Consider the following 25,800-nt stretch of genomic DNA (forward strand, 5'->3'; position numbering starts at 1 on the left):
GTGTTGTTCTGGTACCACGGGGTGGTGGCATTGACCCACCAGAAGACTGTGTCGTTGTTTGTACTAACGAAGTTAAAAAATACGCATAGGTCCACATTTAGCGTTCCTAAAATGCTGTTGCGTGAAAAGGGGCAAAGTGGTTTTGGCAGAAAATAAACCCCCTTGCATTCTAACACTCCTCACCGAGGTGGGAGGCTAGGTACGGCTAGGTTTAAATTCTGAGTGATGCCCAATTCAGCACTATCAGTCCAATCACATTTAATATGTATTAAACTATTACGATTTGGATACACTAATAGTGGACTGCACCTTCAGTCTAGTCGTGCTCATGAACTAGCACGGCCACTCTCGAGTCTTTGGTCGCGTTCAGTGAGAAACCAAAACGACTAGCTACTTAAACAGTGCAGTTTATTTAAACAACAGGTATATAGGTCCTTAGGATTGCCGGTGATAAATACACTGTCTGCAAAGCACGTGCAAATGAAAGTATTGTTACATATACAAAACGCGCGACAAAGTTATAAACGGTACAGCCTGGTTATAAGTGTAGGAAAGAGAGTCTCTAGAGAAATTTCTAAGTTTCCTGAGAAAGCACTCGGTATAGTCTAGGTCTTACTCACAGGCGTCCCTATGCGGGGGAAGAGAGGCTCAGCCCATCGACTGATCCCAGAAGTCAGTGATGGAATTCTTTGAGATGGTGTCTTCCCTGGGTATCCCCCCTCTCTCGGGCTATTTTTATACTATTTGTTATCTTCAAGGTGGAGTTTGAGTGACTTTAGTCATACATACTTTTATCATGATTGGTGTAAAATTCTCTCGCTTCACAATTAAAGGTCTAGTTTATGAGAAATTCAGGGCGCAGCCTCAAGGAGGAGTGGTCACACCTTGGAGGCGGGTAGCCTTCAGAATGGAGGTGTGTTTTGTTATTATAATGACATTATAATGAGCAAAGTTCACACAAAGGACAGCATTTCATCAAAATTTGACAAAATGTTGGCTCCGAGTATCGAGCAGGCAGCTAATTGGCAGCTTATCTGTTTCATGGTATCATCCCATTCCCGTATCCGCTATACATCATAAGGTAAAGCCGTGGAATAATTGCATCCCATCCTGTACCTCATGTAGCTTCACAAGCATCCTTATCAGGGAACCACAGGTGGTGTATTCTTCATGCCAGCTGCAGCTGTTTTCTACCTCAGAAGCCTCTTGATTTTATACTTTTCCTTAATGTGTGAACAATGCTGTATTTTTGGCCAATTTAGTAATTATTCCACACCTTCCAACTCTGAAATTCCGTGATTCCGTGAAATGATAACTGTGGTGTATGAAGGCACGGACTCCGGCTGTGATGAGCGTGAAATTGTTTATTGCTTCTCAGGCCTCGGCTTTTATACCCGAGCTCTAAAACTTTCCATGCACCTGCTAGGCAAGTAAACACATATTTCAGATCACTAACCTGGCCGACTTATTCATTTCCCACCAAGATAAGCACGTGAAGATGTTTTCTTGTTCCATGTTTATATTGAGCCAGTTCCTCTTCGTTCCATCCGTATCAACATCTGCGTTCCTGTTTCTGTGTGCTCTGCTCACTGTGTCTTTGGCCGTACGCAGGCCTCTGCTCGTAGATCTGCCACATCTCCCCCTTTTTTGTTTAACACCAGACCATTTATTAACAAGGTCGCCATGACTTGTGCTTCTACTCGTCGTGATGCTCTTAGCAGGTTATATATTGAACGCAATTAAAAGCAGAATTAAAAAGAACCCTGCTAAGGCAATAAATACCCAGATTCCTAAATTTAGCCCAGAAAGCCAATTTCTTTGGATTTACCCACGAGAAATCCTTTTGTAATGTTTCAAATGCAGTGCGGTTCATTAAGTCTTGAATCTTTAGTATTTGAGCTTTTAGTTGATCATGTAAAGGACGAATATTTTGTTGCAATAACATGTCAAAAGCACCTTGGAGATGGTGTTTAACCATTTCTCAGCCATGCAGCAACGTATTCCAGGGGAGAGATGTAACACAAAGTCTTCGAGAGTTGTACTCCCAATCACAATACAGAGAAAGATGTGCTTTTAACGCATTTTGCTGATCCCCTATCCATATTACTGCTGCTTCTAAGGCTTGTAATTTGGTTAATATTTCTTCATCTATGCGTTCTTGCGTATCAGTGTCATACCTATGGGAGGGGGAGGCAGTCACAGCGCTTCGGGGCGTCCCCTGTATCTTCAAAGTGCACTCATGTCTCTCTCCCTCTCTCCAGCCCGAGACAGCCCCCTTATACTATGCATCGGATTGAGTGGAAAAGTACAGGGTAGAGTTGCTGCACGCATGGCCAGTGCATGCAGCGAGTCTCACCAGACTCATGATCCAGCTTTGCTAACAGCGGCTGTCTGATACCTGACTACATTGTTGCACTCCCTTCTTGTTTTCTTCTTCTGTGAAGGTCAGGTTCTCATGGATACACACAGAGTTTTTGCAGCAACAGTACTGAGGTCCTTTTTCTCGGCATGTATAGTGGGTTTGGTTCAACTAGTAATTTTCTGTCGTGTCTCACTCAGACCACCCTCTATTATCCCGAACACACATGGTCCTGGGCAAACTGCTGTAGCTGACCCTGCTTGAGCAGGGGGGTTGGACTAGTTGATCTCAAGAGATCCCTTCCAACCTAACCCATTCTGTGAAAATATTAAAAAGGTATGTAGTTTTATTGAAGAAATGGATTTGTGTGGCTAAAGTGTATATACAGTATCATAAATATGTAAACAGAGAGTCCACTGTAAATAGAGAACCATAACAGTATATGAGATTTGTTTAATATAAACAACTTCAGATGAGAGAAATCCATATGGCCTTACAGCAGCTATTTCTATATTGCTGTTCAATATATTGCAATATATGCTTGACTTAGCAATATATTTGAAAATAGATACCCTAAATTCACTTTGTTTTATTATACATATATTAAGAAAAATATTTCGACATTTCCCAGTGCATAACGTGTTGAGCAGCTTTTAAATCAACCAAGAAATATTGATGATAATATCAAATCCTCAGAGAAATTAATAAAATCAACACATTAGGGAAGATGGATGGTGCCAGAACAATGTAAAGGGTAGTATTTTGGTTTTTTACTCAGGAGATTTATTAAGGCTTTTAAAAGTTATGCTGAAGACACTGCTGTTATATGTTTGTGCAGCCAATGAAGCAGAATTGATAGCATTCTTTACATATTTCTCTAATCCTACAGCTGGATGTCTTATTTCCCTCACTAATTTATTCTGGATACTTTCTGCAGCTTTCCTTTTGTATAACTGCATATTATTTTACAAGTATATCTCAAGAAAAAAAACATTTAAGGATCTATTCAGAAGTTTACTTTTCAGGTTGTACAGTTTTGCAAACTGAACATAACTGCAACAGAAGGATGCATGTAGCACGTCAAAAAAAGATGAAGGCTAACAGCTCAGTTATCCACCAGTTATGAAGAAAGTGCTTAACCCAGAGCTGGGAGGCCAGATGTGACCCATGAGGATACCTCCTCTAACCTGTTGCCCCCTTCAAGTGAGCCTTTTCCACCGGTTCCCCTGAGAATGAGTTCCAGTCCAGATAGGTGGCACTGATGGTGTTTGCCGTGCATTCCCATCTTTCTTAAAGGCTTTCTTAAAAGCCCTTCTCTGATCAGGATAAACTCATAGCTGGTCAGATGTTGAGGAATGGCTATATGAGAACGGGCACGGCGCCATGCAGGATTGTCAGAAGTAAGCTATGCCTGCCTGCATGGGAAATTCCGAGTTACGCTGATAAGGAAGATGCTGAAGGTCGTGCTGACTTTGCTTAACTCAGATAAACAACTTTGTGAAAGTAGACTGTGAGAGAACAGGAACAAACCTGGACCCAAGAAACCGCATGTAGGAGGAGTATGAATAATGTAATCTTTAGCGCACAGCCAATAGTTGTAAGACAAATAGGCATATCTAAGTATAAGAGTATAAAAGTCTGATGAAGCTGCAATAAAGCTGAAGCTTGCTTTATCACTCATATTGAGTCGACTGCTTGTTTCCCTCGCTCGTCGCAGTCAGATGATAGAGTGCCCAGGGTACACCTAAGACAACAGATTTTGAACAGCAACCCACTTCAAGTATTTCTGTCATTTAAATGCCTCTCATATCAGGGGAAAGAATGACCCACGGATTGGCTTGTACACTTCCACTCATATAAAGTTTCATTTATGTTAAGTGTTTCTAAAAAGGGCCAGATCTGACACTTATTTACAATAAATCCACCACTTCGGAGAAACACAGATTCAGTGTACTGTTTGTGCACGAGAGATCCAGGCACTTGTCAGGGAAAAGGTCACATACAGAAAGATAGGTGGTCTGGCCAGCCTGAAAGGTTCTTTCATTAAAAGCCTAACCAAGCAACCTTCTATAGGCCAGAAAGAGTTGTCACCATCACCTTTTCTGAAAAAGAGGAATTTGATGCCTCACCAGAGGTTTCAGTGTTTAAATTTGGACAATAACGTTGAAAGAACTGAGTCAAATTTTGTGGCCTCCAGAAGGAAACTAAAATATTCTCTTCATTTGATGTTGTGAGCGGCAAGCAGAGTCTCATCAGAGGCTATTTCTCTGAATCCGAATAGTACTTAATCCAAATATGTTCAGTAGCATATAAAGCTCTTATATAAAAATTAAAAACCACTAGAGAAAAATACACAGCTTGTTCCTTTTACATTTAGGAGAAAAAAAGTCCTCTTTCCCTTCACTGACAGAAGTTTATAGTCACAGTAGCACTGTTGTCACATAATCATAGAATCATAGAATGGTTCAGGTTGGAAGGGACCTTAAAGATCATCTAGTTCCAACCCCCCTGCCCTGGGCAGGGACACCTCCCACTAGACCAGGCTGCTCAAAGCCCCATCCAGTCTGGCCTTGAACACTTCCAGGGATGGGGCATCCACAACTTCTCTGGGCAACCTGTTCCAGTGTCTCACCACCCTCACAGTAAAGAATTTCTTCCTAATATCCAATCTAAATCTCCCCTCTTTCAGTTTGAAACTGTTACCCTTCATCCTGTCATTACGCTCCCTGATAAAGAGTCCCTCCCCATCCTTCCTGTAGGCCCCCTTTATGCACTGGAAGGCTGCTATAAGGTCTCCCCAGAGCCTTCTCTTCTCCAGGCTGAACAACCCCAACTCTCTCAGCCTGTCCTCATAGCAGAGGTGCTCCAGCCCTCTGATCATCTTCATGGCCCTCCTCTGGACCTGCTCCAACAGATCCATGTCCTTCTTGTGTTGAGGACTCCAGAGTGGTGTCCCCCAGGGGTCAATACTTGGACCAATATTGTTTAACGTATTCACCAACGACCTGGACGGGGGGACAGAGTGTATCCTCAGCAAGTTCGCTGATGATACCAAACTGGGAGGGGTGGCTGACACCCCAGAGGGCCGTGCTGCCATCCAGCGTGACCTAGACAGGCTGGAGAGCTGGGCAGAGAAGAACCTAATGAGGTTCAACAAGGACAAGTGTAGGGTCCTGCACCTGGGGAGGAAGAATGTCAGGCACCAGTATAGGTTAGGGGTGGACCTGCTGGAAAGCAGCTCTGAAGAAAAGGATCGGGGGTCTTGGTAGACAGTAAATTATCCATGAGCCAGCAATGTGCCCTTGTCGCCAAGAAGGCCAATGGCATCCTGGGCTGCATAGGGAAGAGTGTGGCCAGCAGGTCAAGGGAGGTCATTCTCCCCCTCTACTCTGCATTGGTGAGGCCACAACTGGAATACTGCATCCAGTTTTGGGCTCCCCAGTTCAAGAGAGACAGGGAACTACTGGAGAGAGTCCAGCATAGGGCAACAAAGATGACCGAGGGACTGGAGCATCTCCCTTATGAGGAAAGGCTGAGAGAGCTGGGACTCTTTAGCCTGGAGAAGAGAAGGCTGAGGGGAGACCTTATTATGGCATACAAGTATCTAAAGGGTGGGTTTAAGGAGGATGGTGCCAGACTCTTTTCAGTGGTTCCCAGTAACAGGACGAGGGGTAACGAGCACAAGCTGGAACATAGGAAGTTCCGAACAAATATGAGAAAAAACTTCTTTACGGTGAGGGAGACAGAGCACCGGAACAGGCTGCCCAGGGAGGTTGTGGAGTCCCCTTCTCTGGAGACTTTCAAGACCCGCCTGGATGCAGTCCTGAGTGATGTGCTCTAGGCAATCCTGCTTTAGCAGGGGAGATGGACTAGATGATCTCTAGAGGTCCCTTCCAACTCTGAAAAATTCCGTGATTCCATGATTCCTTCATTCTGCTCTTCAGGTGGTCTTCCTCTGGGGTGTTTTATCTGTGACTCCCCAGTTCCTATCTCCTCAGGAGCCCCTGGCTCGTCCCCATAAGACTTTGAGTGTGCTGCAGCATACCCAGCACATCTCGGAGGAACAGGTTGAGGGCCTTCGCTAGTGACCCACCCCTCAGGCCTTGGAGCATCGTCCCTTGGCTTGTCACGAGCAAGCCAGGTAGCATCCCCCTCCCCCAACAAGCCTAGTTTAAAGCTCAGTCAATGAGCCCCGCTAGCTCATGAGCAAACACCCTCTTCCCCCTTTCAGAAAGATGAGCCCCATCCAATGCCAAGAACCTGGTGCCGTGTAGACCATCCCATTGTTGGAAAACCCAAAACTGTGGTGTTGACACCAGCCACGGAACCACATCTGTTTCTTACAGTGTCCCTGCCTGTAACTGGGAGAACAGAAGAAAAGATAACCTGCACCCCAGACTCCCTTATTAACCTTCCCAAGGCCCTGAAGTCTCTCTTGATTGCTCTTGGGCTATGTGTTGCCACCTCGTCACCACCCACGTGAAAGAGCAACAGCAGGTAGTAGTCCGAGGGCCGAACCAGGCTGGGAAGTTTTCAAGTGATGTCCCTGATCCGGGCTCCGGGGAGGCAGCATACCTCCCTGTCAAGAGGGTCTGCCCGGCACATTGGGCCCTCTGTTCCCCTCAAAAGGGAGTCACCTACTACTATAACCCACCTCTTCTTCCTTGTGGAGGCAGTTTTTAAACTGGGGCTAGGCCTTACTGGTCCTGGCATCTCTTCTGGTGTAGCCGAACCATCTTCCATGCCATCCATGGGCTGGCCTACCTCCTCGAGAGCTGCATACCTGTTGTGCAGAGGCACCTGGTTAGGGGATGTGGGCAAGGAGGGGGTTCGCTTGCCTCCCCTAGTATGGACTAGCCTCCTTTTGGCCACTGCCTTCAGTCTGGCAGGGGGAGGGTACCAGATCTCCTTCAGCTCAGGGTTTTTTTGGTGGCTCTTCTGTTTTTTTCCTCAGGGAGGTCAGAGTCTGATTCCACCAGTCTATTTCTTTCTCACTCTCCCTGATGCTCCTCAGCCTTTCTACTTCCTCTTTTAGCTCTGCTACCAGGCTGAGTAGATCATCTACCATACACGTAGTGTATTACTGATTGCTGAATCCAGCCCTGGGTCTCTAATGAAATTGCTGATTTTTCCTTGTATGTTTTTTTTCCTAGTTTGTTGTTTAGACTAGAAGCTGCTGTCCCTTTCCACGTTGAGCAGTACTTACTTATTTACCTGAATGGACCTGAAGACCATTCAGACCAGAGAGCTTCTTTCAAGGTATGTGAGTCTTGCAGGATTCAGTTCTTAAAACTTTGTATAAATAGAGATCTGCTGTGGAGGAGCTGGACCAGCCAGAGGACTTGCAGGGAGATGTAGAGGACTATGGGGAATCATGAAAGAGCATAACATAGGGGGCAGTTCCCATTGCTTCATCTGGGGAGTCTAACTGTAAGCGTTCCCTCTTTTACAAAAAGAAAAGGTCTGAGTACTCCTACCCAGGAACCTGCTGAATAATGCTTTGCTCAAGGAGTAGGGTGTGGTGTCATGTTGGTAAACTTGTAGGAGCCTGAACCCTGACACCTGGGGGTGTCTAACTGGTGGGCTGCAGCTATGCCACAGCCAGTATTACTGGAGAATTCTTGAGTTTATTCTTCCATTTAATTAACTCAAGACACAAAAGAGAGTGATGTAACTGTTGTGATTTGCTTTAAAGGGTAGGATTACTCTAAGATGATCCATTACAAGTTTTCCCTCCAGCTACTCATGTGAAGGTAATTTGGACAAAGCTTTTAAAAATGATAAGGCAGTATAGCACACAAGGGACAGAGGGAGGTTATATACATAAGCAGTAAACAGTTCAAATTCCATTTTCAAGGAGGTCAATACATCTAACCAACATCAGTCTTCTATCCCCCATGTTTTCTTCCACTGCTGATGATTAGAGTATAGGGTGAATTCAGAACTGAGATGAGGTGAGCCTTAATATATTAAATCTATAACTAAACATGGCTTAATGGATTAAAACTGTTTTAAGGAACCAATAGGGTATTTGGATGGATAATTCATACACCATAAAACTATCCATCTGCCTGACAGAATTTACAAGTGAGGACCTCATTCTAGTTGTATTAAATCAATTATAAAGCTGTCCTGAACTTCACTGGGAGTAGAATCAGGGCATAACTCATGAATATTGCAATATAAAACTAGGAATGAGGCAGTGCAAGGCAGGTCCCTGGCAGCTGGCCTGGGCAATTACATGGGCTGCTCTGCATCGTTGCCATCCAAAGGCTTTGTGTTGGGGAAAAAGTGCCTGCACTATTCCCCATGACCAGTCTTTCTGATGGGTGAGCTTTCTTCTCTGAAGTGTTAAAGAAACAGTTTTTGGCCTTGCTTCTCAAGAGTTGCTCAGTATTTGGGAGAGAGGTGAAGCAAGTGAAAAGAGTGTCTTCCTGGCTTTAAATCCAGAAGAATATACTTTACAAAGGATTTGTTAAAAGTAAAAGTCAAAAAGACAACATTATTGTGTCTTCAGGGCTGAAATCAGTAACCTATAGCCAGTTACGAGAGCTGACAGACACTTGCTGCAGAAATACCCCAGCACTTCTGTCAGGGATTCAAAGATGCGCGCAAGTGGAGCGAGCTGTTTTCTAGAGATGGGAACCCTGGCATAGAGCCTTCAAGGCTCGCTTCAAAACACCTGCAGGCTTGTCCATCTGTATGAGGATGAAAAGCAAGCCTGCAAGCTGGTTGCTGTTTGATTCACTTGTTTTATCTGTGAGCCATCCTCTTTAGGGAAAGGAGGGAAGAGAGAGACTTCCATAAACCTGGAATAAAACCTCCTCTGTTTATCAACTCTCTCTCCATTTCTCTAATTGTTTTCTTTAAAGCCCTCTCTGGACCAAGAATGTTTTCTAAAAATCTCAAATCCCCTATCAAAATAAGGTTTATCTAATGTTCAGGGCACTATCTGAGTAGAAAAATGGAGAAAATGCCAGCAGAAAGAAATGTGCAGTCTTGAATTTGACAACTGAAGGTGAAAAACTCCCAAAGGATTTTGTTTAAAAATATTTTCAAAAAGTAATGAGAAATAGGAAAAGTGCACAGAAAGACACAGAGTGCCAATTAATTCAATAGTTTTTGTAAAGCTTAGTTTGCAGTGAATAGCACTTGCATGCTAAAAACTGCTCAAAGGGATTGTTTTACTTTAATTTTAATGTATGAGAGAAAGTGACTCTAAAGCTTTTGTATTTTAGAAGAGAGAATACTCCAAGAGTTTACATCTGTCACCAAGTATGTAAGGGATAATAAAGGATGGTCTGAGTGAGACATGAAGGGCAGGGAGAAAAGGGAGAAAAGGAGGGGAAAGGGAAATAAAAAAAAAAACCTCGTGAGTTGAGATAAAGACAGTTTAATAGAACAATAACAGAAAAGGAAAATAACTATAATAATAATAATAATGACACAAGTCACTCTCACCACCCAGTGAAATGGTATCTTCCCGAGCAGCGATCGTAGATTCCCACCCCCCGGCCAACCCCCATTTATATACTGAGCATGATGTCTGTGGTATGGAATATTCAATTGGCCATTGTGTTCTTCTGTCTATGCTCCTTCTCAGTTTCTATGGGAAGCTGAAAAGAGTCCTTGAAAAGTATAAACATCGCTTAGCAACAACTAAACCAATATGCATTATTGACATTCCTTTCACAGCAATTACTAGAAAGAAAATTAACTCTTTCCTGGCTGAAACCAGGATATAGGCATACAGTATAGCATGTTTTCCTTAGCAGCCTGAGAAATTTAAATCCATATGCTACATACTTCTATAACGTATCTCCAATCGGTTTAACATATTTGTTATTTGTATGTGATTTACCTGGTCAGCCTCTACATTTCTTATCATTTTCCTGGGTGGATAGCAGATTATTAAAATTTCTGTTTACCAGCATTTGAAATCTTTTCTCCTTTAGTGCAGAAGTAGCTTTAACATTTATTATTTCTTGTAGATGGGTCTTAAAAGTCCAGCAGTGATTTTACACCTAACTTACAAAAACATCAACTGTATAGCTATGTTGGCAGGTGTTACAATGCAGTCTTCTGTTCATTTTGCCACATTTTATTACACATTCTAATAGAAAATGATGCTTTTTTCATGTAAAATAATCAGCCGAGATCAACCAAGTAGAACAGAGTGTAAAGGCACCAATCACACTGCATATTGACCAAGGAAGAAAATTATGAGCTACAACAAAAACAAAAATTTTGTGACAATTGTACTGCACAAAAAGATGGAAAACCCGATTACAGTCTTGCTTAGTCCAGTAAATAGTAATGTCCCTGAGTCTGAAAAAGGAATGAAACTCATGTGACACCATAATCGCATCCAAAGAGTTCAATATGCATTGATAACAGAACCAAAACCAAGTCAGATGAAGTAATATAAAGTGATTATCATATCCAGCAGATTATTTCATTTGTGTTCATTATCTATTTTTTTCTGTAATGAACCATCAAGTCAAACACTTTAATAAAAAAGAAGAGAGACATTCTCTTATCTTTAAGGATGCTTTCCATAGAGCGCATGAGTTCTCAATGTCTATGTGTAAGAAATCAGGAAATAGACCGGCATGGCTGAGTCAAGACCTGCTGGTCAAACTAAAGGGCAAGAAGCACACAGGCAGTGGAAGCACAGAATCACAGAATGGCAGGGGTTGGAAGTGACCTCTGGAGACCATCTAGTCCAACCCCCCTGCCAAAGCAGGGTCACCTAGAGCAGGTTGCACAGGAACACGTCCAGGCGGGTTTTGAATGTCTCCAGAGTTGGAGACTCCACCACCTCTCTGGGCAGCCTGTTCCAGTGCTCTGCCACCCTCAAAGTAAAGAAGTTCCTCCTCATGTTTAGGTGGAACTCCCTATGTTCAAGTTTGTGCCCATTACCCCTTGTCCTGTCCCCGGGCACCACTGAAAAGAGCCTGGCCCCATCCTCCTGACACCCACCCTTTAAGTATTTATAAGCATTGATAAGGTCCCCCCTCAGTCGTCTTTTTTTCTAGACTAAAAAGACCCAATGTGGTGCTGTGTTTTAGATTTTTGAACAAAGCAGTTCTAGTAACACACCAATGTTCTAGCTTTTGCTGAACAGTGTTTGCACAGCGTCAAGGCCTTCTCTGTTTCTCACTTCTGCTCCCCAGTGAATAGACTGGGGGATGTGCAACAGGCTGGGAGGGGACACAACCGGGCAGATGACCCAAATTAACTAAAGAGATATTCCATGTCATATAATGTCATACTCAGCGATAAAAGGGAAAAGAGGGGGCTTTAGGGGGGTTAGCCATCTTTTGCTCAGGAACTGGCTGGGAACCTGTCTACCCACAGGAGGTGGTGAGTGATTGCTTTTGTATCACTTGTTTTGTTTTATTTTGTTCCCTCTCCTTCCACTTATCCTTCACTTATTAAACATTTTTTTGTTTTGTTGGTTTGTTTGTTTTATCTTGACCCCCAAGTTCTCTGGGTTTTATTTTTCCTTTCCTCTTCCCCCATCCCACTGGGGGGGAAGGGGGGGGAAGTGAGCAAGAGACTGTGTGGTGCTTATCTGCCCATCTGGGTTAACCCACAGCAGCTTGTATGGCCATGGCCTCCGTCTGATCAGCACAGTCTGTTCTGTCTTCTTATTAAATTCATTTCTAACTCTGTCCTGGGTGAGGGTGTAAGAGACGACTTGTAATTTCCCCTAAATAAAGACTAAAAGAAGCAGCCTGAGGGAAGCATGAAACAAATGGTGACAGACAAAGGGGAGGGGGAGGAGGCCCTCTGAGCCTTCCTGAGAAATGTCTCAAACACTCACAAGTACCAGGCCTTCCGCTCATGGAACTGATAAGGCTAACACCTGCTTATCTCTTGTGTGATTCATTAGAGAGAAAAACTCGCCTGGAAGATGCCTGGAAGACTCTTACAGAAGAGTCTTACAGAAACAGGACAGCCCTGCTTTTCTTCAGCAAGGACAAGATAACAGGAATCTGCATAGTTCTCTGTTTCTTCAAAAGGCTACTGTGCCAGATGAACGACCTTTGCCTCATTATCTGCGAAATGCATATTAAAGTTGACACCCCAGTATATGCTAATGAAGATTATCGAGATCATGCTAAACATATATGACTATAGCTCATGTCTCCCCACCCAAATCATGCTACACATCACCTGGGGGGAGGGGAGAAACCTGAGACGAAACTGCCCTGTAGCAGTGGGGAGGGTCATACTGATAAGGCACACATAAAAAGGGAAAATAAGTGCCCCTAGAGGTGAGATTTTTCCCTAGGGAGATTTTTCCCTGGGGGATACACAGAAGAGTGCTCTTACCCCCATTGGTGGGACCAACAGTGGAACCAACGGTGGAACCAGGACTGGTGATCTCTTTCTCTCTCTCTCTTGCTCTGTCTCTCCTTCTCCATCTCTCTGTTTCTTTTTTTCTTTTCTTTTCTTTTCTTTTCTTTTCTTTTCTTTTCTCTTCTCTTCTCTTCTCTTCTCTTCTCTTCTCTTCTCTTCTCTTCTCTTCTCTTCTCTTCTCTTCTCTTCTCTTCTCTTCTCTTCTCTTTTCTTTTAAAGATGTTACCACTTGCCATAATTTGTAAATAACTCAAGGCATACCTTACCACTCACCATAATTCATTGTATATCTGTTGTTAAGTACCGCTTGCCATAATTTGTTATATATCTAACACCCTCGCCAAGGGACAGCTCCAGTGCAGGTATGTCTGCAAGGGAGCAGGGTTCACGGCAAAAAAGGGACTTTTCACAAGCTTTCCAGAGCAGGGGAAAGGCCAGGAGAGGGCTGGCAGCTCACACGAGGGTTGCTGACGAGATGGGGATGGGACCAGCAGTAACGGCACCCCCACACACACTCCCACAAAAGGCGGCCCTAGGGAGCGCTGCGACCAGAGTGGGCAAAAAGAGTGTGGTGTGTCAGCAAGAGAGTGGTGTGGCAGTTTGTGCGGAAGGGCGTTGAAGTGCTGTACCAGCTTGACCGGGGAGCCATGGTATCCACCCGGCAGAAAGCCTTGGCCTCTCCAAGCCCTACAACCAGCAGGACTGAGGCAGCTTCCCAGATGGAGCTCTTGTGGGAGCATGCTGCCACCCAGGTGTCAGGCTGCAGGGTCTGCCCTACCCTTATGCCAGCATCACATGGCAACAGTGAGCATGTCTGTGGGAGGTGCGCCCAGGTAGAGGAACTCCTCTGCCTAGTGATGGAGCTCTGGGAGGAGCTAAGTAGATTGAGAACCATCAGGGAGTACAAGAGGGAGATAGCCTGCTGGAGTCACAGCCTACCTCCCCTGAACCAGGCCCAACAGGCAGAAAGGCCACATGATACAGAGGATTCCCTGTCCTCTCTCTGCCTAGCAAAACAAGGTAACTTAGAGGACAGGGGGCTATGGGAATGTGTTCTTGCCTGGTGAAGCAGGCATGTCTCCCCAGTAACTCCCCCACCTTCCCAGGTACCCTTAAAAATTAGGTATGAGGCTCTGCAAGGGGAACCCAATCATGACAAGGAAGATAATTCAGTGTCCACGGAGGTATTGCCAAGGTTAAGTCAAACTACACCTCACATGAAAACATCTTCAGTTAAGAAAAAAAGATGGGTCATTGTCATAGATGACTCCATCCTGAAGGGAGCAGAAGGCCTGATGTGCAGACCAGACCCACTTCTCAGGAAAGTATGCTGCCTCCCTGGGACCTGGGTTAAAGACATAAAAAGAAAACTTCCCTCCCTGGTAAACCCTTCAGATTACTACCTGCTATTAATTTTTCAGACAGGCAGAGATGAACTGATAAGAAGAAACCCAAGGATGATCAAGAGAGACTTCCAGGCTGTGGGACAACCACTTAAGGGGTCAGGAGTGCAAGTAGTGTTCTCCTCTGTCATTCCAGTCACAGGGAAGGATGAGGGAAGCAACAAGAAGAGCCAGCAGATCGATACCTGGCTCCGAGCCCAGTGTCAGTGGCAGGACTTTGGTTTTTTTGATGACAGGATGGTCTACATGACACCAGGTCTGCTGGAGACAGATGGGGTACACCTGTCTCAAAGGGGGAAAAGGATCTTTGCACAGGAGTTGGCAGGGCTTATTGAACAAGCTTTAAACTAGATTCGAAGGGGGAAGGGGATGAACCCAGCAGCAGAGATGTGAGGGTTGTGGATGGGTTAGAAACTATAGCTGCGCCTGGGAATGGTCAGGTAGAAGTTAAGGCTTCTCCCAGCAAAAAGGTGGCAGGACCAGTAGCCCAGCTGAAGCGCTTCTACACTAATGCACACAGCATGGGCAACAAACAGGAGGAGCTGGAAGCCATTGTGTAGCAGGTAAGCTATGCTGTAGTCACCATCACGGAAATATGGTGGGATGACTCGCACGACTGGAGTGCTGCATTAGATGGCTAAAAACTCTTCAGAAGGGACAGGTAAGGAAGGAGAGGAGGTGGGGTGGCTCTGTATGTTAGGGAGTGTTATGAATGTCAAGAACTTAATGATGGTGACAATAGGGTTGAGTGTTTATGGGTAAGAATCAGGGGGAGGCACAACAAGGCAGATATTGTGGTGGGAGTCTATAACAGACTGCCCAACCAGGATGTAGAAGTAGATGAAATATTCTATAAGCAGCTGGAAGAAATCTCAAGATCACTAGCCCTTGTCCTTGTGGGAGACTTCAACCTACCAGATATCAGCTGGGAACACAATACAGCTGAGAGAGAACAGTGTAGGAGGTTCCTGACACAGCTGCTGAGGGAGATGACTAGGGAAGGAGCCCTGCTGGACCTGTTGTTTGTAAACAGAGAAGGACTTGTGGGGGATGTGACAGTTGGAGGCTATCTTGGGCATAGTGATCATGAAATGATTGAGTTTTTGATTCTCAGAGAAGCAAGGAAGGGGGGGATCAGCAGAACTGCTACCATGGACTTCCGGAGGGCAGACTTTGGTCTTTTTAGGAACCTGCTTGACAGAGTCCCTTGGGAGGCAGTCCTGAAGGGTGAAGGAGTCCAGGAAGGCTGAACATTTTTCAAGAAGGAAGTCTTAAAGGTGTAGGAGCAGGCTGTCCCCATGTGCTGTAAAATGAGCCATTGGGGGGAAAGACTGGCTTGGTTGAACAGAGAGCTATGGATACAACTCAGGGGGGAAAAAAGGAGAGTTTATGGCCTTTGGAAGAAGGGGCAGGCCACTCAGGAAGGCTGCAAAGATGTTGTAAGGCTACGCAGGGAGAAAATTAAAGGCCAAAGCCCAACTAGAACTTAACCTGGCTTTGGATGGTGAGAACAATAAAATGAGTTTCTATAAATATATTAGTAACAAAAGGAGGACTCGGGAGAATCTCCATCCTTTATCAGATGAGGGTGGTGATGCAGTGAAATGCCGAAGTTAAGACTCAATAGCCTTGGTGACTATTAAGCAGGTATTCTTTATTGCAGCGCCAGGCGCACAGGGGATTGCTCCACCTAATGTGCACGCCGACTGATTTAGATGTACAGTTTACATACATACTATGTATGCATATTCACTAGTTTTCCAAGAAATGATTACCTATTCATTACCTCATTACAGGTTACTGCCCACTCCCGCATGCGCACTAGAGTCTCTCGATGGTCTTCAGAGACATCTGGTGGTCGTTTACTTCTTTCACTCCTCTTTATCGCTGTGACCCTGTGGGTGAACTGCAGGCCTCTACTCCTTTATTCTTGCTGGCGCATCAAAAGTGTTAGCTTTGACTAGTCTCTGCATTCCTCAGTAACCCTGGGCCCCTTGTTTTGAGAGATAAGCTTCTAGTATAAGGTTATATTCTCCTAAAGCATTCTGTCTCAAAAAATAGGAGATAAGTTAAGTTCTGTCGTTTAGTACTGCAACTGTTGCATCTGCTCTTTGTACAGCCTTAAGGCACCCAGTGTCTTAAATTAAGCTCCTACTCTAATTTACAGTTCTAATATATTAAGCCCCTACTTCAATTAGTTTACAGCTTTAATATATCAAACCCTACTTCAGTGGGAACATGGTGACAAAGGATGAGGAGAAGGCTGAGGTACTTAATGCCGCCTTTGCCTCAGTCTTCAGTAGTAGAGTCAGTTTTTCCCTGAGTACCCAGACCCCTGAACTAGTAGATAGGGGCGGCGAGCAGAATGAAGCCCCCGTAATCCAAAGGGAGATGGTGAGGGACTCTAGGACTAGACATTCCTCTGTCTAAGTGTCAGGGCCCTGCACAGGAGGTTAAGTTTTTAGGGGTCTGGTGGATAAAAGGAGCTGCTTCTATTCTCCCAGACACACTGGAGAAGATAGAGCAGGGGCAGGAACCATCTAACAGAAAAGAGCTACAGCAACTGTTGGGGACTCTGGGTTATTGGCGCAAACATGTTCCTGGTTTTTCTATTATTGCATGCCCATTGTAGAACCTATTGAGAAAGGGAAAAAAATGGGAACTGACTGAACAGCAGGCGAAGGCCCTGAAGACCTTGATCAGAGAATTAAGGTTGTTCCAGCAATTAGGCCCGATACATCCATCTGATCCCATTTTCGTGGAATGGGGATTCAGTGAGCATGGTTCTCATTGTAATTTGTGGCAGAAAGGACCAGATGGGCCTGAGAGGCCATTGGAATTCAGCTCTCACTCTTTTAATGATACTGAGATGCGATATTTGGATCTCAAAAAGGGCCTACTATCCTTAGTACCAGCCGTAGAACGGGCTGACCACATTAGGAGAGGTCAGAATGTGATCATCAGGGGTCCTTTCCGCCTTTTAGACCTAGTTCATAAGGGTACAGCGCCACCCGCAGGCATTGCCCAGAAACCTACCGTCTGTAAGCGGTATGCCTATTTGGAAGGTATCAATGAGATAATGCCTATCACGGAAGGCAGTGTTAAATTATCTAAGTTACAGAAAGACATAGATAGCACTTTACTATTCCCCACCGAGTAAGTAGTCTCCAATACAAGAGGCGCCACCCCTGGAAGAAGGTAGCGACCTAAAAGGAGTGTGGTTCACGGCTGCAACATCCTATAGACAGAACAATGAGTGGAATGATAAGGCTGTGGCATTGGAGGTGGCCACGGGGAAAGGCTGAGTGAGGAAGGTAAGGGAAGTGCACAAGTGGGGGAACTTAGAGCAGTCCTGCTAGCTGCGCAACATGGTGCTAGCCAGATCTATACCGACTCATATGCCATTTTCAAAGGGGTCACAGAGTGGATAGGTCATTGGGCAACCAATGATTGGCAAGTAAATAGAGTTCCAGTCTGGCAAACTGACAGTTGGAAGCAATTGCTAGAGATAGGGGAGCAAAGAATGCTGTGTGTTGGATGGGTAAAAGGACATGATCGATCAGCTTCTATTGCTGCCCAGTTTAACCGACAAGTTGATAGTCTCACACGACTGCGAGAAATTGATATCATAAGTGATAACCAGGAATGGGAACGCTTGCTCAAATGGTTGCATGTTAAATGAGGCCACACTGGACAAGCTGATCTTTACCGGGAAGGCATAGTCCGTGGATGGCCTGTATCCGTAAAGCTGTGTGAACAAGTGGTGACAGCCTGTTCACAATGTCGTTTAGGACTTAACAAAGACCATCCAAGTAAAGCACCTCCCCTGCATGCAACAATCAAAACCACATGTGACAAATTTCCCTGGGGAATGCACTTACCCAAAATATGGGAAGAACCCAAAATGGGTGACTGGCATTACATGCAGACCACTGACTGGTGCATTGATTGGGATGGGACCATTGGACCATCAAAGACCCTTGTTGATGTATATACCGATTTTAAGGTTTCTCGTTCCATTAAACCAAAAAGCTATAATTGGAATTGTACCAAAGTTTACAATTGCACTAGCAATGAGAGTGAAATTCAGAAATTGGGCCCGATAGCTCCAGCCCTTCGCCTGGGTTGTATTTGCCATAAATATACCACTCCTATCAATGACACCTGGTCACATTTGACAGTTAAGGATACCCATGTAAATTGTAAAAAGCTACCATTGCCTTCTATGGGACGTACTGTTTGGGTTAGTAGTGATGGAACATGGACTACCGATTTGCCAGTGGAAGGCCCATGACACCAACACACATTGGGATTGCTGACACTCTGTCCTCTCTGGCAAAAACAACCCCTTGTGCCACCCCTATGGGGCCGGATCAAACGGGAAGCAGGAGACCCTTGGCAGCATCCGACGACAGGAAATGTAGTTGGATGGACTTTGGAATCCATCTTTACACCCCAGATAATGGCTTTCCAGAATCGCATGATGCTGTATAACCTTACGGGACAAATTGAAGCATTGGCTAATGTGCCTCAGGTTGGACTGGAAAAATTAAATGAACAGCTGCAGGCAACATCAAAAATGACATTGCAAAATAGACTGGCATTAGATCTGCTATTGCTGCATGAAAATGGAGTGTGTGGATATTTGAACTTAGTAAATGATACCTGTTGTGTTCATATATCAAATGTGACTACAGATCTTGACGAACAACTAGATCACATAAAGCGTGTGGCAAAGGCCAGCCGTGAATTGAGAAAAGGGATGGACACAACAGGGTTGAATAAGCTGTTACACAGATTGGGATTTTCACTATCAGGATGGCTTGCTTCTTTATTGCAATCTGTGATCATTGTAGTCATAGAATCATAGAATCATTAGGGTTGGAAGGGACCTTAAAGATCATCATTGTAGTCATTGCTTTTTGTATGATATTGGCTTGTGTCAAATCTATGTTGACCTGGGTGTTAATTCATCAGGTGCGGATGATCTCTGGCTGGACAGAATTGAAGGTGAGTCCTGGAGTGGAGGACGAGAAGTCTAATGTAAGGGATAACCCCAAAATCGATTTTATGAGAGTGTGATTTGGATTTAGATTGGAGTGACTATAGTCATGGGGTGGATAATGAGGTGAAGTCTCTGTGCTCAAAGAGCAATTAAGACTGGCCTTGCTATCTCTTGTGCAACCCAGGGGAGTGAAGGCTTGTCTGGCTATCACAGGATACATAAATAACGGGGTAGTCTTGGGGAGCCAGGACAGCCCTGCTTTTCCTCAGCAGAGACAGTAAAATCAAGATAACAGAGACCTTGTGTAGCTCTTTGTTCCCTTGAGAGGCTGCCATGTCTGGTAATTGACCTTTGCCTCATTACCTGTGAAATGCATATTAAAGTTGACACCCCTGTACATGCTAATGAAGATTTTAGAGATCATGCTAAACATATATGACTATAGCACTCGTCTCTCCACCCCAATCATACTACACGTCACCTAGGGGAGGGAAACCTTGTAATTTTGGGGATAAAAGGATGGAGAAAATGACTGTTAAATTGGGAGAGAAGAAACTTGATACCTGATTGACCAGTCGACAGGCTGTGTTCTCTTCCTCCACCCCAGGCAGGGACGCCTTTCTGGGTAAGCGCTGCGCCTTTCACCCTCTGGTGAATGTTACCCCCGGGTTGTTGTACTGTCGTTATTTTTGCTAGCAATATTAATCTTAAGTAATTAGCGCTATTGTAGTTAGTGAATTTTTCAACAGCAATCTTGAATCTGCGACTGTCGCTCTCAATAAAATAACTAATTTCAATTATTTGTGAATCTGATTCAGTGAAAGTCCTTTGGTGGGACTCTGATAGTAAATCAGTGAAAGTCCTGGGACTCTGACAAACAAATATCGAAAGTACAGTCCTTTTAACACGACAGTGTGTATTGAAATATTAATCCCCCAAATAGCGGGTTTTTTTTGCTTAAATGGTCTCAAATCTGAAACAGTTGCACTTATATATAGTATATATTATATATTTTCCACCTTGTAGTTTTTCCCTGCGGAACTTCTTTCATGGTAGATAAAAAAATCTGTGGTTGATACAATCTTTTTTATACAAAAGGTAATAAAAATGATCTAATGTATTATTGCTGTTAATGCTAAGTGAGTTGATTTCCCTGCTCTGAAAATGTCAATTGATCTCTTTTTCTGTTTTTAATTGATTTTGGTTTTTTTCATGCAGCTAAAGTACCTCTCAAGACTCTTTGATGCTTCAGTGAAGTAATTCATTATTTTTTAACAAAACTTTTAGAGGTAAATTGGACCTTTTATGTGATCAAGTTGTCATTTAGTAGTGAGTTATTGATTGTATGGTGCTCTACTGTAGTGTTTTCAGTTTGGATTATTCTAGAGAAATCAGAATGTGTATGGATGGAAGAGGAATAGCAGTGTCACATTTATATTTTTTAAGGGTTAATTATAACTGTTCTTATTTTGAAAACACTTATAACTGGAAGAAAGAGAAATTTACTGAGTACATTGTGAATTTCCCACAGGAATTGCCTGACAGTGTCTAATACTCTGTTTAAATTAACATCTCAGTCTCTTTCCTCTGTGGGTTACAATTTGAATGTGTTCTTGACTTCCATTAGATTTATGATGCAGTTGCAGGTTTGTATATATTCAGTTTAGCCAAATGAGTATAGAGAAGATAAATATCTGAGCAGCTGTAAATCTGTAATTTACTGTTTACTTTACAGAAGGGATGAATAAAAACAAGCAGGTGCCAAGCATGCAAGAAAAGAAGGGGCTTTAGGATTCCGTACTCTTTATAGTCAGCTAACTGAATAGAGGGATTTATTTTCTTGCATTGCTCTCCCCACCCTGGCAGCCTGCCTCAGCTCTCAAGTATTGTGCTTAGCAGCTATCTCTGGAAGTGTTAACACCCCAGTGAGTTTCCTGCAGATAGCTATGAAAGCATGCACTGAGTAGGCTGTATGTCAGTAACTTCGGAGCTTTCAGGTTGAAGAGCTGAGAAATACACTGAAGCGAGCAGTTGCATCCTGGAAGGAAATTCTCTCCACATGCTGGATACGTCTCTGAATCAAGTGTGTGAGGTAACTAGGAAGCTTGCTGATCAGTTTGTATCTGACCTATGTTAGGAGGCTAAACTTCCCCAGAGGAAGAGTAATTAAGGAAACAGCTATTGTCTAAAATCTGATAAAGAGGTGTCAGCAGCAGGACCTTGAGCCCAACTCAGTAAACTCTGTTTTAAAGTAATACTGGGGGCTTATTTAAATCCAAATAGGGGCACCCACTATAGCCTTAGCTCATGATCAATAGGAAAATTAAAATAACCAAGCCTAATAAAGAAATGCTGATAGCGTGTCATGTCTTCCCTCTAAGTGTCACTCTTGCCCGAAACATTTCCTACAGAAGGAAAGGCATGGAAACAGCTTTTTCTCAAAATGAGATAGCTGTGGGGTTAAGTTCATGTAGGTTGTATGCACTTGTCGGATACCACCAGTGATCCTATTTAGAATCATAGAATATCTCAAGTTGGAAGGGACCTGTAAGGATCATCAAGTCCAACTCCCTGCTCCTTGCAGGGCTACCTAAAACTAAACCATATGACTAAGAGTGTCGTCCAGATGCTCCTTGAACTCTGACAGACTTGGTGCCGTGACCACTTCCCTGGGGAGCCTGTTCCAGTGACTGACCACCTAATGTCCAATCTGAACTTCCCCTGACGCAGCCTCATTCCTTGTGTCCTGTCACTGGTCACCAGAGAGAGGAGATCAGTACCTCCCCCTCTGCCCCTCTTGAGGAAGTTTATTTAAAAAAAAAAAAAGTGACACATGATAGTATGACTTTGTGATTCCAAGCCAGTTCTTTGAAATAAGCTTTATGTTGCTTGGCTCTTGCTGAAGAGCTATATTTTGAAAATTTGTGTGGCATAGAAGCCTAAAAAAGATTTGTTTATGTGGCATTTGGTTGTTGCTGCTAGCCATGAGTATTTTTATTACTTGCTTTCTAATTTGAGTACAAAATAATACTGGTTTAAGTCTAATCTAATAATAGAGAGGATCTGTAGGATATAACAGAGGAAGAAGTGCAAGGGAGCTCACAGAATCACAGAATGGTTGAGGTTAGGAGAGAAGTCATCTGGTCCAATCTCCCTGCTCAAGCAGGGCCACCTAAAGCCAGTTGCCCAGTACCAGATTTTAGGAGGGAGATTCCACAACCTCCCTGGACAACCTGCTCTGGGGCTCAGTCACCCTTGCAGTAAAAATGTGTTTCTTGATGTTCAGACAGAACTTCCTGTGTTTCAGTTTGTGCCCATTGCCTCATGTCCTGTCACTAGGCACCACTGAAAAGAGCCTGGCTCCATCCTCTATGCACTCTCCCTTCAGGTATTTATATACATTGTTGAGATCCCCCCTGAGCCTTCTCTTTTCCAGGCTAAACAGTTCAGCTCTCTCAGCCTTTCCTCATATATGGGATGTTCCATTCCCCCAATTATCCTTGTGGCCCTTTGTTGAACTCTCTCCAGTATGTCCATATCTCTCATGTACTGGGGAGCCCAGAACTGGACAGAGGACTGAGACCAGTGCTGAGTAGAAGGTAAGGATCACCTCCCTCAACCTGCTGGTAACACTCCTCCTAATGCAGCCCAGGATATTGTTAGCCACCTTTGCAGCAAGGGCACATTGCTGGCTCACGTTCAACTTGGTGTCCACCAGGACCCCTGGGCTCTTTTCTGCAAAGCTGCTTTCCAGCTGGGGGCCCTTCAGGATATATTGGTGCATGGCGTTGTTCTCCAGGTGTGGGATTTGTCACTTCTCCTTGTTGAACTTTAACTCAATCTCAAGATTGTGTTGCGGAAAGAATCCAACTACCTTTGAGTTAAGGCACGTAGAACTCCTGGATAGCTCTTAGGACGTAGAGAAGAGGGGAAATCTTGTCTCTTTCCCTCATTTATGAAAGAATTGGGAGAACTTGTCAGTTTAACAGTATTTACAGTTTGTTTTTAGCTTTTTCCTGATTAGATGAGACTTTACTGTATACTTTCCCATTAGTGATAACTGACAGAAATTCCTGTACTCCCTCCCTTTGTATAGGCTGTATGTATACCCAATTATGATTACCATGTTGCTGCATACAAGGGCTGTAGAAGACTTAAGCTGTACTTCAGCAATCTAAGCTGGTGCTGCTAACTAAAAACAGTCTTGGGAATTTCACGATCCTTGTTTTTGCTTCCATGACCACTTCATTTCTATGCTGAAACAAGTATTTGTGTGACTGTGCAGTGAACTGGATTGTGAAACTGATCTGATTGGAAAACCAATTGTGATCCTGTTTGCTATGCTGTCACACAGGCACTGTTGGTCTGACAGCATTGCAGGATAATGTCAGGGAGTCTCAAGAAGACAAGGCAGCTTCATCGGTGTTTATAGCAGGGTAGCTGTGGTTGGTAGCTAGACTACTATAGGAGACAGTCCTTTCAAATAGGGCTATCATTAGATTCAAATTGAGAATGGCAAGGTAAGGAATTGTGGCCTGAATGAAGACCTATCTGTGAGTGCAGGACTAAAGGCATTCTAGACATGTAAGCTTTCATGTTATATAGAAAATATGTCTGTGCAAATGGGTTTCCAGCTACTGGACTTGCCCATGAATAAGGAAGGTGAAACCAGGTAGTTGCCTATTAGACTGGGAGTAGCTGGATCCTCAGCCATAATCTCAGTCTGTGATTAGTGCAATTCAGCACTGAACTTCCAACTGTTAATTTTAGGTAGAACAGTGCAGCAATAGAACAGCGCAGCAATAGAACAGCGCAGCCTTGGCCAAGACTTTAGAATATTGCAAATGTCGAGTTCTTTGAGGAAAGAGCTAAATAGACAATACAGGCAAAGTAGTGAAAGAAATGATGCCTGAAACACCTAAAGATTATGTAAATAGCAGGTACAAGAGTAGAATTCCAAATTGCTTCATCATTCCAGCATCCTACAGAGTGGATTAAGTTTCTGCTTATGGGAGGAAGTGTGTCATGCTTTCTTTGCAATAGCTGCTAACCAGGGAGAATTGTAGAGACAAATTGGCGAAAGAAAAATTCGGATATGTAACTTGAGCAATTAACCTAATGACAGTTTACATTGTGAAGTGTGATGCAGCTGCATTACCTATTAATGTTAAAATGAATGAGGATAGTTCAGTAGGTCAGGCTTACTGTTACTGTTGTGTTACTTCACTTCTAGGTCAAGTTTCAGGATGAATTTAACTTGATGGATATTCATTATGGGCATATATTTATGTATACAACAGGTTAAGATCTCTAGTTGGACTTGTCTGTCTCTTCTAATTTCTGTGTCACCTAAGGTAATCAACCTGTTTAGGAAGCATTAGCTGGTGTTATACTAGTTCATTAAGGAAACTCCTTGTTTACGTTTGCCTTTTGACAGGCTGTTGTGGGTTAACCCTGGTAGGCACCTATAGCACACTTAGGTTAGGCAAGTTTTCAGGTACATGTTAAGCTAGGAACTCAAAATGTTTCTTTCCACAGCTGAGTATTCACAGTTTCTGCTGAGATCAGTGTAAACAAGAGCTATCCTAGGCATTAGGGTGAAGCAGGTAAACGAAAAGGAAAGGAGAAAGAAAGTAAAGCTACTTATTTAGATTCTTAATTTTAGCTGTACCAATTCTGAAAACATTAACTGTGTTTACTACCAGTGCTGCAAGACCTCAACCTGAATTCTTTATTAACAGGCCATTTAGCAAAGTCCTGGACAGGTCTGAATCTCAACACCTGTCATGGTTTAACCCCGGCCAGCAGCTAAGCCCCATAAAGCCACTTGCTTATTCCCCCTGCATCAGGATGGGGGAGAGAATTGGAAGGGTAAAAGTGAGAAAACTTGTGGGTTGAGATAAAGACAGTTTAATAGGGAAAGCAAAAGCTGTGTGCACAAGCAAACAAAATAAGGAATTAATTCACTACTTCCCATCATCAGGCAGGTGTTTATCCATTTCTGGAAAGCAGGGCTTCATCACACAACAGTTACTTGTGAAGAAAAATGTCATAACTCTGAACATCCCCCCTTCCTCCTCCTTCCCTGCAGCTTATTATTGCTGAGCATGACGTCATATGGTATGGGATATCTCTTTGGTTAGTTGGGGTTAGCTGTCCCGGCTGTGTCCCCTCCCAAGCTCTTGTGCACCCTCAGCCTACTTGCTGGTGGGGGAGTCTGAGGAGCAGAAAAGGCCTTGATACTGTGTAAGCACTGCTCAGCAATAGCTAAAATAAAGGTGTGTGTTATCAACACTGTTTTGGTCACAAATCCAAAACATAGCGCCATAGGTGCTGCTATGAAGAAAGTGAACTCCATTCCAGCCAAAACCAGTGCACAGGCTGAGATTTTGCTGTGGCAGTTGTCCAGTGTTGAAGTGCATCTGCTCTCCTCTTAGAGGAGATAATGGCATAAAAGTAATTTTGAAGGAAGTTATGTACTTCACTGAATATATTGGTAAAGGATATAACTGTTACTGCATGTCACCAAATGTTTTAGAGTGCAAAATTTATAGTGAAATAATTGTGGCAAAGAACTCTAGTTTTATGCATTATTTTTCATATTTAAGAAATTATTTCTCTAGCTTTTTTGCTTTGTATCCTAACTCAGCCTTCCTTCTCCATAT

Source organism: Rissa tridactyla, chromosome W, assembly GCF_028500815.1.
Source record: "Rissa tridactyla isolate bRisTri1 chromosome W, bRisTri1.patW.cur.20221130, whole genome shotgun sequence".
NCBI classification, from domain to species: domain Eukaryota; kingdom Metazoa; phylum Chordata; class Aves; order Charadriiformes; family Laridae; genus Rissa; species Rissa tridactyla.